We start from the raw sequence: 15,213 nt of genomic DNA on the forward strand, positions 1-15,213 counted from the left end.
AGAGGAAGAGGAGTTGCAGTTTTCATATAAAATAGGTTTTATGTAAATATTCTATCAATATCAGATTCTGAATCAGCTTTAATCACCACGCTTGTTCACACAAATGAGGCAATTGAATTCATTGCTTTCAGTAAAGTAATTTTATGTTCAAATATGCAAAAAAGTGATAGAAATATTTCCCTAATAATTATTTATAAATACTTGTTTGTACAAATGAGAAACACATGGTTGGATTTGTCCAAATAAGCGTGTACTGAAACGGTCCTGTTACCAGTCAAGTATGTTTTCTAAATAAATAAACATGTATCCTAACTGTAGTTTGTGAATTAATAAGAATTACTTTAATAGAGGAAACACAACAGAAATTTAAATTTGATTATTATGTAAAAGTGGATGAAGTGCATGATGTCTTTTGAGAACTTGCACCTCATGATGTTTCAGCACACAGCTGAACCAGAAAGGTAATTACATTCTTTATTGAAACAAGAATTTTACTTCATAATGAAGAATGGTTTTAATTTCAGAAGTCACATGGTTGGATTTCCCTGAAAATGACCCAGACTATTTGTTATAACTGATATTTGTTAGATATACTTTCACTCATATATTGTCTTTTGTTTTTATGCCCAATGTTCCTGATTCTTCCGTTTTTAAGTAATAAATTCTACATTAATAGTGAATTACGGCAAAAAGGTTCACAGGGTTTTTATTTTGAAGGCATGTTTTTCTATTTCCGGTTCCTGTAAAACGCAAAGAAGCGCTAAGTTCCAACGGCCGTACCTAACGGTTTTGCTGCTTGTTAAAGGACATTACGGGTTCCCATTCCCATCCACATTTTATATTGCATCTAGCTGGAAGGCGAACAGGTATAATTTGCTTTGTTGTGTAGTTTTATGTTTATAATAACTAAGTTTATTGGAGTTTATATATCTAAAAGAAGTTTGAATAAGCTAATGCTAGCTAATGGCATTCATCCTTTATGGTTTTGTTATCTAAATATGAAACATGGTCATATGTTAATAGGAGTAATTTTGTTTTATTTATCTACAGCTCTTACGTTGTGTCTATGGTGTCTTTTTCTGTCTGTTAATAAATGGGTTGGAAAGTTGTGAATTTTGCCAATTCCAAGTATGGCCACTAGATGGCAGTAAGTAACTGACTTTCCCTTCACACCAACGGAGATGGAGATTTTCTCCGTTGAAATGAAAACGTGTTAGCTGCTTGCTGGGCGCTTCTGTGACATTATTTTTATTTTCAAATTTTCATTTTTCCGTTTTGTACGTTGCCAAGATAGGAAAAACAGCTTCTTGACGCTGAAAGACTCATTTTGTGAATCTCCGGTGAGTTGCATGTTTAAAGTAGCATGGTAAGCTAGCACGGAGCCACGTGTTGGTGCTACTGTGATGTGTTGTAGATTACTGATGAATATGAATATTTATATACAAAGCGAGAGAGGACTGACTAATGGGTGGAAAGGCCAGTATCTTAGCGCCTTTTTCTGGCTTTATTTTACATAAAGTTCTCGGTGATCAGTGTTGGAAAGCTGTTTTCATGTGTTTGTAGTTTACATCTCAGCAGAAACATGAAGGGATTTTCTCATGGGTCCGGGATTATTTTTTAAATCTATTTCTGTTTATAGGCTGTGATTGTGGAAACCAGTGAGCCGTATTGACTGATAGTATATTGTTTATATTATGCAGGAAATTAAACCCAGCCTGTCCAGCTGTCCATCGTCTGTCCTTCATCAAAAAGAGGAACACAACGCAGAGCCGAGGCGAAGCCGGTAACATAAAGGTTCACACCATTGGAAAAGGAGAAAAAGGTATATAAATGTGTAATGGTTTTAAGAAAGGAATGTTTTGCATAACATTAGTATAGCACATGCTTGCAGATTCCGTTTTAGTAATATTGCAGATGGTGAAAATGTTTTATTAATTTTATATATTCAGTGCAGCTCTGGTTGAATTCGCCTTTAACCAAAGTACAGCAGGGCTGAGCTCATTTTGTGCTGATGCCACCGCCGCTGTCTCTCTGCTGCTGTTTTTAGGCTGTAGTAAATCACAAGAGATGGTTTCTAACTCCAACAGGGTGTATTTTCATATTAAAACAGCCTCCACTGTGTATAACGTTTTGCAGTCAGTTCTCTGCTCTTTCTTCATGCACATTACCTCCGTCTAGGGTTTCTAATCGGACTCAACAGCTACATAACCTAAACTCACATTACTACATCCTCCAACATAAATCGTTATCAGTTAAAAAAAAAAACTTGTAACATTCTCCCTTTTTTCTTTAAACACCAAACAAAAGGAAGGTTAGTATAGTTCAACTTAAAGTCCTTAAGATGACTTGGCATCTTAGTTTTCCTTCCTGATTGTCTTCTAACTGGACTTGAGTTTTTTCTATAGTTGCTTGATCTGATTTCTGTTCCTTCTCCACTTCAGCTGCGTCATCTTTATCTCTTCGCTGTGATGAACAACATTCTCCATGCCGAACCATGACTCTTTCTGTGTAGTTATCTGAGAATGTTCTTTTGTCTTTGTCCCCTTCCCTGATGACCGATGCTTAACGTGGACCTAATCCACATATCTTCTCACTGCAGTGCAAAAACGGAACTAAAAATAAGAAACATTTACTTGAAGTTAGTGCATTTATCCTTGATTTGAGCAGGTAACTAAGATGATTTGCCAATGAAATAAGATTTTTGCACTTAAAACAGGAAAATGTCATCTATATCATCTTATTTCAAGTGCTGGGTATCTAATCTTATTTTAGGGGTAAAAATACTCATTCCATTGGCAGATCATCTTATTTACCTGGTCAAATCAAGAACAAACGCGCTAATTTCAAGAGGTTTTTACTCATTTTTAGTTCTGTTTTTGCAGTGTACTCGTCCATTCCCCAGTTTCACTGTATAGGAAACAGGTCCCGTCACAGATTCAACCCTTCCTGGTATCCGTTGTGGTCCAAAACCAAAATTACGGGTCCACCCTGTGTCTCCTGATGAAAACCGTCGCTCCTTAGCGTTATTGTCATGATCCTTGATTTGTCTGTCTTGTTTCGCCTGCGCTCTCTTGTTCAAATCAGGGTGCGTTAAGTCCAGCGTACAACGTAACTTCCTCCATAGCAATAGTTCTGCTGGAGACAAGCCTGTTGATTGTGGAGTCACCCGACAGCTGAATAACGCCCTGACTAATTTAGCTGTCAGCGGGCCTTCAGGACAGTTTTTTATCATGCGCTTAAATATATGTACTAACCTCTCAGCTAATTCTTTGCTGGATGCTGGGAGCAGAGGTCACCTGGCGAAAGCCATTTTTCTGCAGGATTTCACTGAAATCTGCCCTGAAAAAAGCAGGTTCTGTTATCTGGAACCAACAGTTCTGGTGGACCGTGGTTGCTGAAACTTGTGCTGAAACATTCAATAGTGGATGCTAAAGTAGCATTACTTACTGGGTAGACATCCATCCATGTATAGTGTGCTTTAATGAGCACAAAGAACATGCTTCCCACTAATGGTATAATCCACATGAATGCGGCTCCATGGCTTCTCTGGCCAATCCCAAGGCTGTAAAGGAGCATTTCTGTTCTCTTGACAGACTGTGCAAGTCTTTACTTTGTCCTCAATTTGCTGGTCCAGTTTGGCCACCATATATAAATTCTGGCCAGTGCTTTAATTTTGGACACTCCTGGTTGAAATTGCTGAACCTGCCTCTATTGGCCTGGTTTCGGCACTATCACTCTTGCCCCCCCAATAAGACACAACTCAAAAAAGGTTGAAAAATAGAATAACTGGACCTCCATTCTGAAGCTGAAGACGTTTCGTTTCCCATCCAGGAAGCTTTCTCTATTCAAAAAGCTTTTTGAATAGAGAAAGCTTCCTGGATGGGAAGTGAAACGTCTTCAGCTTCAGAATAGAAGTCCAGTTTTATTTTTTAACATTTTTTTTCAATTTATCATGACCTGGAGGACTGAGAATCTTCACCAACAAAAGACACAACCACTCTGAAAAGGAGATGGTCTGCTGAATTTACAGAAACAGAGTTTGCTCCATATATAGTAGGGAAAGATGAACTCGGTTTGCAGCCCTAATCCAGTCCTTTCAAGAGTGAGAGACTTTGAAGATGAACAATTATTTTAATAATCGGTCAATTATTTTTTTGACGATTAATTGATGAATCGGACAAAAAGTTTTATTTCCACTTTTTTCTAAAATAGAACATTTGGATCGAGAGCAAACAGTGCGCAAAAAACCAGTTGCTACTGAGATGTTCTGTTATAATAATATTAGGTAATAAATAATGTTGCTTCAAATGAATGTCGTCTATATGAACAGTGATTTAACACAACAAAAGTGAAGCTGTAAAACTGGGTGGGTCAAATGCAGTTTGGTTGAATCTCACCCATGTCTTAGTACATCCAGGGAAATGGAGCATAACAATGAAACCAGAGCAAAAACACCACTTTTGACTATAAAATATGCTGCTGGTTTATTTGATTGACTGTTTCAGCACAAGCTGCATTTATGTAAATGCCACATATGTCCTACATATTTTTTCTTCCAAGGACATTTATTCTAGTTTTTCAAAAATTTCTTAGAAGAAATAAAAAGTATTAAATATCAGCCTTTCTTTGTTTTTCTTTCTTTCTTTTTTTTACATTTTTAAGGGTGTCCGTTAGGGATGTTTGTCTCGTTTTTCTGTGTTTTTAATTTGGGTCTGTCTCTTATCATTCTGAGTGTCTGACCAAAGTTTAATTATGGTTACACAACAACATTTAAGACTCTTCATTCTTGACAAGTTAGTTTAGAGCCCTGCTCCTCTCTCCCATACAGTATCTTCACCCAGACTTAAATTAAAAATTTATCCATAATCAAATAATTATTACCATCAGAATGAAATTGTATTCCGATTTGAGAGAGCTGGTTTATGATCGATAATCCGATCAGCGTCCATCTAAACACTTGTTCTGATTAACTCATGAATGTTACGTTACGAATGCGAACAAATACATTTTGGAACGTACAATATTTCTATTTAACTTTTTCCAGGTCTGGCCAAGAAACTGGACTGTGGAAGTAGAACCGTCTATATTGAATGGCAGCATCCACACCTGATGCAAAACCAGATTTGTTGGAGGCAAAATGGAAATCACTGGTGAACTGCCTCCATACTTCACCTGAAGGAAAGGACTACAACAAACTGACTGATTCCAGGTAGCTGATGGGCATACCCCAGGGGTGTATTGCTTACTGTCAGATTTTCATGGGAGAAATAATGTGTTTAGTTTTATTTTGGTGTAGCTTTGGGTTACAGGATCAACTGTTGTATTTAGTCAGGCAGCGTTTGACAACTGTCACCACAATATCAGACATATTCCAGGGTGTCTGTAGGGTCTTAAGGTCTTACGTTTGAGTTATCTTAATTGTGTGTGTGTGTATATATATATATATATATATATATATATATATATATATATATATATTTTTTTTTTTTTTTTTTTTTTTGATAGGACTTAATTATCTCATACCCTTGACACACTACCCCAAATGCACAATAAAACACTCCCACAACACAGAATTGTGCTTTTAATAAATGTATTTGCAACAACAACAACAAAAAAATGCAGCCAGCCAATGAGTGGCTGCATTGAGGCACAAGCTGTGCCTGTGTTTCCGAAATGAAACACAGGCACAGCTTTTTTTGAGACTGGTGACTTCTTTCCATTTATTGAACGCTGTGAAAACTCCAGGCATAAAACACAAAGGCTTTAGGCACTCCATGGAGATACAAGCAACACATGTACTTTAGCCAAAATGGTTACTTTGTGACTGCATGTCATTTCAGAGGTCTGGTGAAAAATCTGAGTCTAGTGCATTCTAAATGAACAAATAATTAGAGCACAGTTCATGCAAATTTGCCGGAGTATTACAAAACAATTCTAACAAAATACCTTGTACGGATCCTGGAACTCAGTCTTGTTCGTCTTTTTTTGCAAACGTAAATTTTGCAGCTTTTTAAGCTCACAACCAAACCTCGTAATCCGGCAAAAGGTGAACCAACTTAAAGGGAAAGGATTTCAGACTGGATGATATTATAGTTTGTTTCCTAATTGATGTTTACAGACTTTACTACACAGCTTCTCAACAGGCTGCAACCCTCAACTACTGAGCAGTGCCGGATCTGCCATGGATCTGCTGACTTTAAGGAGGAGGATGTCTGCGCCGAGATCATCAGTGTTTGCCAGGAGGTGACACCAGAGGAGAAGCTTCCTGATGCTGTTGATGTCGTACATTGGGTTGGGAAAAGTTTCCAGGATAAGGCCTCTTGGCTTCCTTCTGAGGTTAGTTTCCAGGAGGTTAAGAAAGACAATCTAGAAATAATTGTGCCTTTCTTGCCAAAAGACTTGCAAAAAGAATCCAGGGATGATAGAAACTGTGGCCTTTAAGAAAGAAAGCAAGAGAAGAAGAAAAGTTATCTCACTCTGTTGATGGTAGAGGGTTTAGTAGTAGCTCTGAAATTCATCCAGAATTATTTTACTGCAACATAGGAAGTGGAGGTAAAAACTAAATCCTTAAGGAAATGTTAAAATGACAGTGTTGTGTAGAGTTGTCATTCATGAGTGTTTAGTTCAAATGAACAAATCATTTGTGTGAACAAACTGAGCGAATCGCCAGTGGTGGGCCCAGCCGTGCTAAGAGGCAAACATAATGGCAGAGCTAGCTTTTCATCCATTGCATTATCGTTTAGAAACTGTTTGAGGACCGCTTAGCGTCCACATTATTGGCTTTAAATAACTAAGTGTGATAAGGTTCACAACAAGATGTTCATCCGCCGTTTACGTCGCTGTCCTTCCTCTCAACACAAAGTTCTCCACCAAAGCAGCAGTCACTGCTCCACCAGAACATTGTTGGTAGTTGTGCTATTTTCTTCTCTCCTTTCTTCTTCTTATGATGTGGTTTGGCTCCCATTGTAGGCTTCCGTTTATCAACAGAGATGCTGGTATCAGCATTTTCTTTCTTTATTTTTATTTATTGTAATCAGTGCACTGCTGTGTGACTCAAACCTTTTTAATCAGTGGTGCTTTCTGGGTTTATTACCGGCGTCGCATGAGGTGGAAGGACTCTGAGCTGTGGCTTTTTGGGGCGCTGCATGGCTCAGCCAGAAATGGTAAACAATAAAAAAATACATTGTTATAACTGAAATGTAAATGGATGGACACTTCAGAGAGAGAACTCAAAAGCTTTCAGTGTAAAATGAAGGAGAGCCTCAATAAATCCATGGATCTGATACAGCCTGTTTAGGTATAGAAAGCTGAAGTGTCCTTTTTTTACCTTCAGACGTGGTTCAGTTTTTAAATAATAAAACTAATTCAGTTTGACCCACTCTGTTCATAATGGTCCTTTTAATATTAATGTCTACATATATTATTCAGGAAAAACTCAACATTTAACTAATGCTACATTTGGGAAGAATTGTCTCCCTTTATATTTAATAATACATCTTTAAGCAGCCCAGAGTTTTTTGTTTATTATCAGAACAGATAATGTGGTAAAGAAGAGGGTTATATATGTTATGTTTTCCTGATTTATTGTGCAGCACTTTTTGTCAATATGTAGAATTGGACCTGCTACAGCAACGAGAAGCAATGATAATCTAAAAGACATTTTAATGTATTTAGCTACTTTGGGAATAAGTTCTGATTTTCACTGATCCAAGCACCACATATTTTTTTTACATCATGATTCAAGTCCAGCCAGAAGCTCTCAGAGGGTTTAACATCTAACTGTAGATCAGGTGGAAGTCCATCTGCCTCAGTTTGTCATGATGATCCTGTTGATGTTCGTTAGCGTAAACCTCCACCCAGGGGCGGATTTAGGAAATCTGAGGCCCTAAGCAAAGACGGGTATGGGGCTATCTCAATTGAGAAGACAACGCATAGAACAGACTCATTATACAGATACAGAAATTTTAATAGATTAGACTTAAATTATTTGTTCTACCTTTTGTCCCTGTCTTCTTATCCTTTTTCTTGTTCTTACTCTCTTTTTCCCTAAAATCTCATTTTTTTGAAGATTTTGGTTCACCTGATCAATAGCTGTGTGTGTCTGGAGTTTTCTGTGATGGGGTGCGCCAGGCATCCATATTGGCAATGTGCTCAGCTGACTTTTCATGCTGTCCCAAATGGGATGAAAGATTTTTCCAATCACTAAGCCCATTCTCACTTAGATGATTGCTCCTTCCTGGGTTTCCGAAAAGGCGACAGCAAAAGCAAATAACACAGTCCTTTCTTTCACTGTAGACAAGCCAAGAACCAGCTTCAAGTAAATCTCCGCCCGTCTCCATTTTTTTGGAAAGATCCTGTCCTTCTAACCCAGGGCCCTAGGAAACTGCCTAGTTTTGCCTAGTGGTAAATCCGTCCCGGCCTCCACCTCCGTCTTGTTGGATGAATAAGCGATCAATTGTAATTTATCGGCTCTTTCTGGGTCAGAATCCAGGTTTTCCCGCTAACTTCAGCCTGGTTTGTATCGCTTCCTTCCACCTGTTCTCTGTGGGACACACATGAATATCAGTAAAAGTATCTGTGGCACATTTTAATCTGTTTTCCTAATCGATATGCAGTTATTGTGCGCTCCGGCGGCAGGGAACGCACATCTCAGCAGGTCATGAGCTGCGATACAACACAGACTCTCCTTTCCCTTCCTGCCTCTAGTCGGTGTTGGATTACTTCGTGCTGCGTTCAATGTTGTGGGACAAAAGAGGTTCATACTTAGAACGTGCGGTATGCCGTGAACTGTAGCTTGAATTCAGAGCTGCCAGCTGTGGTGGCAAGGCTTTTATTTGGGGTGGTAGCTCCACCCTGGTAGATCCACACATTAGATTAGTATTCATACTTTGCGATTAAAAGACAGAGCACATTAAATATAACAATATTGATGTAACAACATTCTTTATAAAAACGACTGATCAACAAATGGTTAACAATCCCTGAATAGAAATCTGTAACCTCAGGTTCTATGAATATAGGCGTAGCCGTTTAAGCTCTGGTTCCTAAATGGCTGAAGAAAAAACGCTGTTTGGGAACCGATTGTCCGGTCTGACCGTTATTTATGTAGACCGGGGTGGTGATTAACAGATTAAAAATCACACACATTCCCCCCAAGAAGTCATTTCTTGGGCTGTCTCCTCTGTCCTCTCGGCTGATGACGGCCTCTCTGGGCCGCAGGCTGCCGCGCTGGCAAGGGCTGCTGGTGCCGGGAGGAGGAGGAGGCTGATGAAGGAGCGGAGCGGGAGAGTCCAGGAGCCGTGGAGCGTCTGGACTCCTGCCGCTGGTTACGGCGGTCCCGCCAGACATCAGAGGAGCGAGGCCGCACCAGGTCTCGAAGCGTCTCCGACTCCTCGGCGGTCCTCTGGAGCTTCTCCAGCGCCGACTTAAAATGAGGCCCGAACAGGGCATCCTGGCTGATGGGGCTCCCCAGCATCTCCTTTTTCAGATCCTCCGGGATGGAGGAGAACTGGTGCAGCCAGATGTTCCTCTGGATCATCGTCTGCCAGGCAGAGATGCAGGCAGAGCAGACAGCCGAAGCCGCGCAGAGGTTCAGGATGGCATCAGCGGAGCTGCAGAACTGGTTCTTCGCCTCGGCCGGCAGATCCAGCTGTTCTGCTGTCTTCGAGAGATCGAAGGCCAGGAGAGCGATGTTATTAGTGGCCGCAGCAAGCTGGACGGCACACTGATGGGACCGATCAGAAAACCCCACGGTCAGCTGATCGTGCTTAGCGGGGGGAACAGGCCGCTGTCCAGCGAGCCTGTTGGTCTTTGCCCCAAACACAGAGGCGAGGCTGGCCTCTAGAGGAGGAACAGGAGGAAAGCACCGTTCGGTGAATCCTTCCACCAGAGTTAAAGGCGCGTAAGTCGCCACCGGCGCCTTTAGCTTTAGCTTGGCGGGCTCAGCAGCTGAGCCGGCCATCACCGCAGGATACTGAGGCCAGATCGGGTCCGGGCGGCGGCCGTAAGCTGAACCGTCCCGCCAGATCATCCGATCGAGGCGGGGTTTGGGGTCGCGGCACAGCCAGACCTTTACGGTCCGCAGCTTTCTCGATCATCGCTGGCAGCTCCAGGAGGAGCGCGCCAACAGCCGGGAGCGGGGTGATGGTCGACGGCGGGAGACCAGGAGCGGCTGAGAGTCCGCCCAGCTGCTGCTCCTCCTCCTCGGCCAACCTCCCCGGCTGAGAAGCGGCAGCGGGCTGTTGTTGACATCGTATTTGAAGCAGGAATTGTCCGACTCCCGCCCAGCGTTGAAAAATGCTATGGCCTGTTCCAGCGGGTAGCTGTCAGCTACGGGAAAAACTCCACCAGCGGCCGCCGTGAAGCTAGCTACCCTCCTCTGTTTGTCCTCCAGCGGGAGGAGCTCACAGAAGGAGCAGGAGGAATGGGGCGTGAGGGCGAGGCCTGCATGCCGCGGACCGAGGCAGCGCTCGCACACGCCATGTGCGTGTTATTTATATTGACCGGAGAGAGGCCCACACAGCAGGTGGGCGTGGACTAAAGTTTTTAGTGCACGCGCGCGAAGGGATAAACCAACTAGCGACGGCCTTAAAGGGCGAAGCCTATATAAAATAGAACCTGAAAGCTCTGCTTGTGGATTTTTTTTTTTGCACTCAGATTGTAGTCGGATCGTCGCCTTGCAACCTTTCCAGCCAATACGACAGCCTGAGAAAGGGTGCTACAATGGTTTAAAGCTACAATAGTTAAGTGTATAAATGGAAACATAAATAACTCCACCATCATGTTTCCACTCATTTTGGTAAACTCAATTATTTGAGTCACTACGTCTGTGCAGCATAAGTAAATAAAACAAATTCCAAATTGAGCAAAGAATGTTGGAATCTGTGAGTAAATGTAAAATGATTTTGCAAGTAATTCTGGCATTAGTTTTAACAATCACATTCGATAGGTGACACCCACTGTCCTGGTGTTCAATAAATTAAATAAAAACGTGAAGGCTGTTCTTGGCTCAAACAAAAGTATTAAACTTTATTATAACAGACAGACAGAAACACAACTAACAAAGAGAGAGACAAGTAATGTAAATAGTAAAACTATAGTAGTAAATAGTATAATTATAAACTCTTCTTCCAGTCAGTCCTGAGGCATGACAATACCACCGCCCTTTCAGCTGGGTGTAACCAGTCCTTTTACTTTGGTCCTGGCCACACACCTTGCAGGTGTAGTGATATTTTTCTTTTGTGAGCCTCTTTCGTGGCGGTCCCCCCCCTTGACGCTCGCACCTCATCCTCCTGGGAAAAAATAGTTTCACCTACCTTGTGGAATCCACACGAGTACTGAAGGCTTCTCCCAAACAGATCATTAACATTCTGCATACGGATCTGCAGGGGGCAAGCATCAATTTGCTCCAAGGCCTTTTTCTGCTTCTTGGCACCTGGCCGTTTGCCAGTTGAAAATTTGAATTGGCCCTGGGCATATTTTGCACAGATGTCCCTCCAGTAACTGTCTGGCTTCCCTGTCTTAGCTCCACGTTAACCTTTATGTTAACGTTTTACATTTAATATTTGCAGATGACTAAGTTATGTGTGTATACAGGCAGACGGTCAACAAAGTTTTATACAGTAAATAAACAAATCATCTAGTTATTATTGGTCTGATTGTGTCATGTTACGTAGCACTTAAGAAAGTTAAAAAAAAAAAAAAGCAAAATTTCATGCTGACGGACGGGAAATTAACTTGTTTATTTTATTTTTTAATAAGTATTAATCAACTTTCCATACCTTTTTCTCATTCTCTTGTTTTGTTGATGCGGTAGTAAAGATGGCCGCCGTCACGTGACCACTCGTTTGGACCGGTGATTGGTTCTCGCTTGAAACTCCTTGATCTCGTTAGGACTGTGTCGGACCTCGTTCGGACCTTTTGCAATGTGTTAGGACTTCAGAGCCGTCCAGTAACTGGCGGGTACGGCCACCTCGTCCCTGCGCACATGTGACCATGTGCAGCTAGATAGCCAGCGGAATAAATGAAAAAAGTTCCCCACACTTTTCTTGTGTTCTTTGAATAACCTTTATTCAAGAACCTTTATTAACAAATCTGGTTTTAATTGTTTTTTGTAAAAAGACGAATAGTTCCCAAGGCAGATGTGTGTAGAACAAATTCAACTTGAACATGAGCAGTTTCTCTAGCTTACTTGCTGAAAAGCAGATTTTACCAGACCAAAATACATCAAAGATAATTTTTAAGGTAAGAGCACTCACTATTTCACATAATTCACATAGGAACCTAACAAATGTGTGATGTCTCACTCTGATTAAATATAAACCCAAAACATTTCTGTCTTTAGCATGGATTTCCTGTGACAAATTTTAAACTATGAACATATTTAATATCATTTGTAATTTATTCACGGCATGAACTTCTTGCTGTCTTTTAACAAAAGGCAGAACAACTATAATGTTACATTCTATAATTCTTACTGACTCTTCTGTGATGTCAAATTTTGGAGAGATTGCTGAGCAAAATGCAACATGTGCTTAGCCACCCTGACACAAATCTGGATCATCTTCATTTCATGTGCACTCGTGAACTTGTTTTAGTTGATTTAGTTTTCTCGACGTACTGTAGAGCGTGATGAGGTCTGTTGTGTTAAATGTGTGGACTGGGTTGAGGGGACAGTTGGTGTCGTCTGTTGAGGTCCATCTTCTTGAAGCTGCGCATTCAGTAAAGTTACAAGGTTCCTTGCAACCTCTCGTATGGAACCAGTCTAAAAAATAAATTAAGCACTTTATTATGAATAGAAAATACTTGTAAACATTTTTGTACTCTATTTTGATCTTGTTTTTAAGTAATTATAAACCATTTTTATGCTTTGACATATAAATCAAGCTCCAGAAAAAATATTTGACAATTGTTTTAAAATTTTTACTGTTCGTCACATTTATTTAATCATAATTTTTTGAAACATTAGAAACATTTAATAAATGCCCTGTGTTTTTATTAAAAACACCAGTCGGAATGTGTCTCTACAGTGCACTGCAGGTTCTGGGCTTTCTAGGTTTAACATGCACCACAGCACTCTATTTCTAAGAAACACAGCAAATTTGACAGTGTAGACAGAGATAGCTGAAGAAAATTTGAACTCCGAAATGTGTAAGCGGCGACAGACCTGGACAATAATTATGGAAAAATAGTAAAACTAAAAAAATCAGTTAATCAGCAAAGTTTGTTTTTTATCTCTTGAGTCTGTTAGCATGATCTCCTCTTTAAATGGCCAAGACATAACGTTAGATATAGATGCAGCGATGTTACAGTATTGAAGGCTCCAAGTGCTATCCATTGATAACGGACATAACACATAAAAAAATAATCTGCATTTACTGAGTCCAAAATATGATAATTTTTATAGGTTCAATGCAACAACAGAGGAGAGATAACAATAAACTAAAGTGACAAGTCACAATGAAAAATCAATTTAAATCAATTGTGTGCAATGATGAACTCGTATAGACAAAACTAAACAGATTTATAAACCATTTTAGCCTTAAGATAAGTAGGCAATTTGAGAGTCTTGGAGTCGATCCATCTTCAGGCATGAGGTGAACAGAAAACTCCCGCTTCACAGTTTGCTAGTCAGAAGATTTACTGTGAAAATGCTCAAGATGTCAGATTGGTGATTTGACATCTTGCTGTAAGATAACAGAGCATAGCACATTTTAAAATAAAATATTGTTACTTTCTTTATTCTGTCATAAATATTGCAAAATAGCAATTCAAACATGAGAAAAATCTTGCTTACTTCCATTTTGAGAACTGTTTTCTCAGTTAGATTAATATGCCAATGTTGTTACGCCACTCTTCTTTTCTTGCACAAATTCTTCTTCTATGGTTCAATGTGAAGCTAGCTACGCTCCGTTGCTTGTCCTCCAGTGGGAGGAGCTCGCAGAAAGGGCAGGATAACTGGGGCGTGAGGGCGAGGCCTGCATGCCGCGTACCGAGGCAGCTACAGTTTTCAGTGCTAGCTCTCCACGCAAAGGGATAAACCCACTAGCCATAGCCTTAAATGACAAAGTGTAAAATCCATAATAAATCGAAGTGTCTAAAACACAACCCCAACTCATTTGGTATATGCTAACACATTTTGCTCCTATACTGTGTTTGTGTGGACTGGAATGCCTGTTTTACCTCTCCTGCATTTGTTTTAGCTCTGCTCTTCTTCCTTCTTTACGTCTGTGGCAGCATTAGCACACCACTCACTGGCCTGGCAGAGGTATTACAGCCTATTAGATGCACGTCCATCTTTATGCTCAAACTTTTATGTGCGGATACAGTTTTCGGTTTCATGTAGCCTTAGTTTGACTGTTTGTTTTAATTGGTTTTATTGTGTTTAATCTTTATTGTTCCTGTACCTTATTTTTATATTCTGATCATTTTAATATATGTTCATAGTTTGCAGATATGTTCAGCACTTTGCCCAATCCATAAGGATACAGGCTTTATTTATAAAGTGCTTTAAAACAAGCAAAGCAATTTTGTTTGATCCTTTGTAACTTGATGTCTAAACAAATTGCTGAAATGTTTTCTTTTACTCTAGAAGACTGTACTTTTTGACTTTTAAAAATAAAGTTTTGTTTACCCCAACAAGGTATATAAAATTGATCTGATTGTTAGAATGCACACTTGTGTAAATAAAACATTGTCATAATGAGGTACTAAACTGCATCTTCAGGAAACCAGAAAGCAATTAAAACTTATATCAGGGTAACTTCTTTATGTAGACTATCTGCCCCCAGTATTTAAACACAAAATCTTATTTTCATGTGTTCAAAACTTGTGCAAGTTGTGTAACAAGCAGGAAGTTAAATATAATTTGTTTTCCCCCCATATATGACCTTACAATTGTCTGATGTATAACATTAATTATCCTTGGTTGTGGAAAAAAAAGAAATAAAAATTGTTCTATTATCTGTTGACATTACTCTTTTTTTCTTAATGTTCTATATCTGAAATAAAGCGTTTGGAAAAAAAGTTTAGAACAACTCAGCGTGGGCCTGGTTTGTTACAATGGTTTTGAACAGTACACCACTTCCGATCCGATACGGTACTTTTCCAAAAGCAGAGCTCCATTTGCTTAAAAATGTATTAACATTATTGTTGATTATTATTATTATTATTATTATAATGAGGCTGTAATGGAAGTCGTCTCTACATGTATGT

General features: G+C 39.9%; 1 long non-coding RNA gene across 2 annotated transcripts in view; it reads left to right on the forward strand.

Annotated features, from left to right (window-relative positions):
• Nucleotides 1-1,159: 1,159 nt before the first annotated feature.
• The window catches only part of LOC118566589, a 28,911-nt gene continuing 14,857 nt past the window's right edge, over nt 1,160-15,213 (forward strand). The window contains exons 1-4 of one of the 2 annotated variants that reach the window (XR_004933125.1): nt 1,160-1,340; nt 1,701-1,822; nt 5,045-5,209; nt 6,144-6,336. This is a non-coding gene — a long non-coding RNA (uncharacterized LOC118566589). Of the gene's footprint in view, nt 1,341-1,700; nt 1,823-5,044; nt 5,210-6,143; nt 6,735-15,213 lie in introns of those variants that run through there. The other variant, XR_004933124.1, reaches the window with a different exon arrangement.

This window comes from Fundulus heteroclitus, chromosome 17, assembly GCF_011125445.2.
Source record: "Fundulus heteroclitus isolate FHET01 chromosome 17, MU-UCD_Fhet_4.1, whole genome shotgun sequence".
Taxonomy (NCBI): domain Eukaryota; kingdom Metazoa; phylum Chordata; class Actinopteri; order Cyprinodontiformes; family Fundulidae; genus Fundulus; species Fundulus heteroclitus.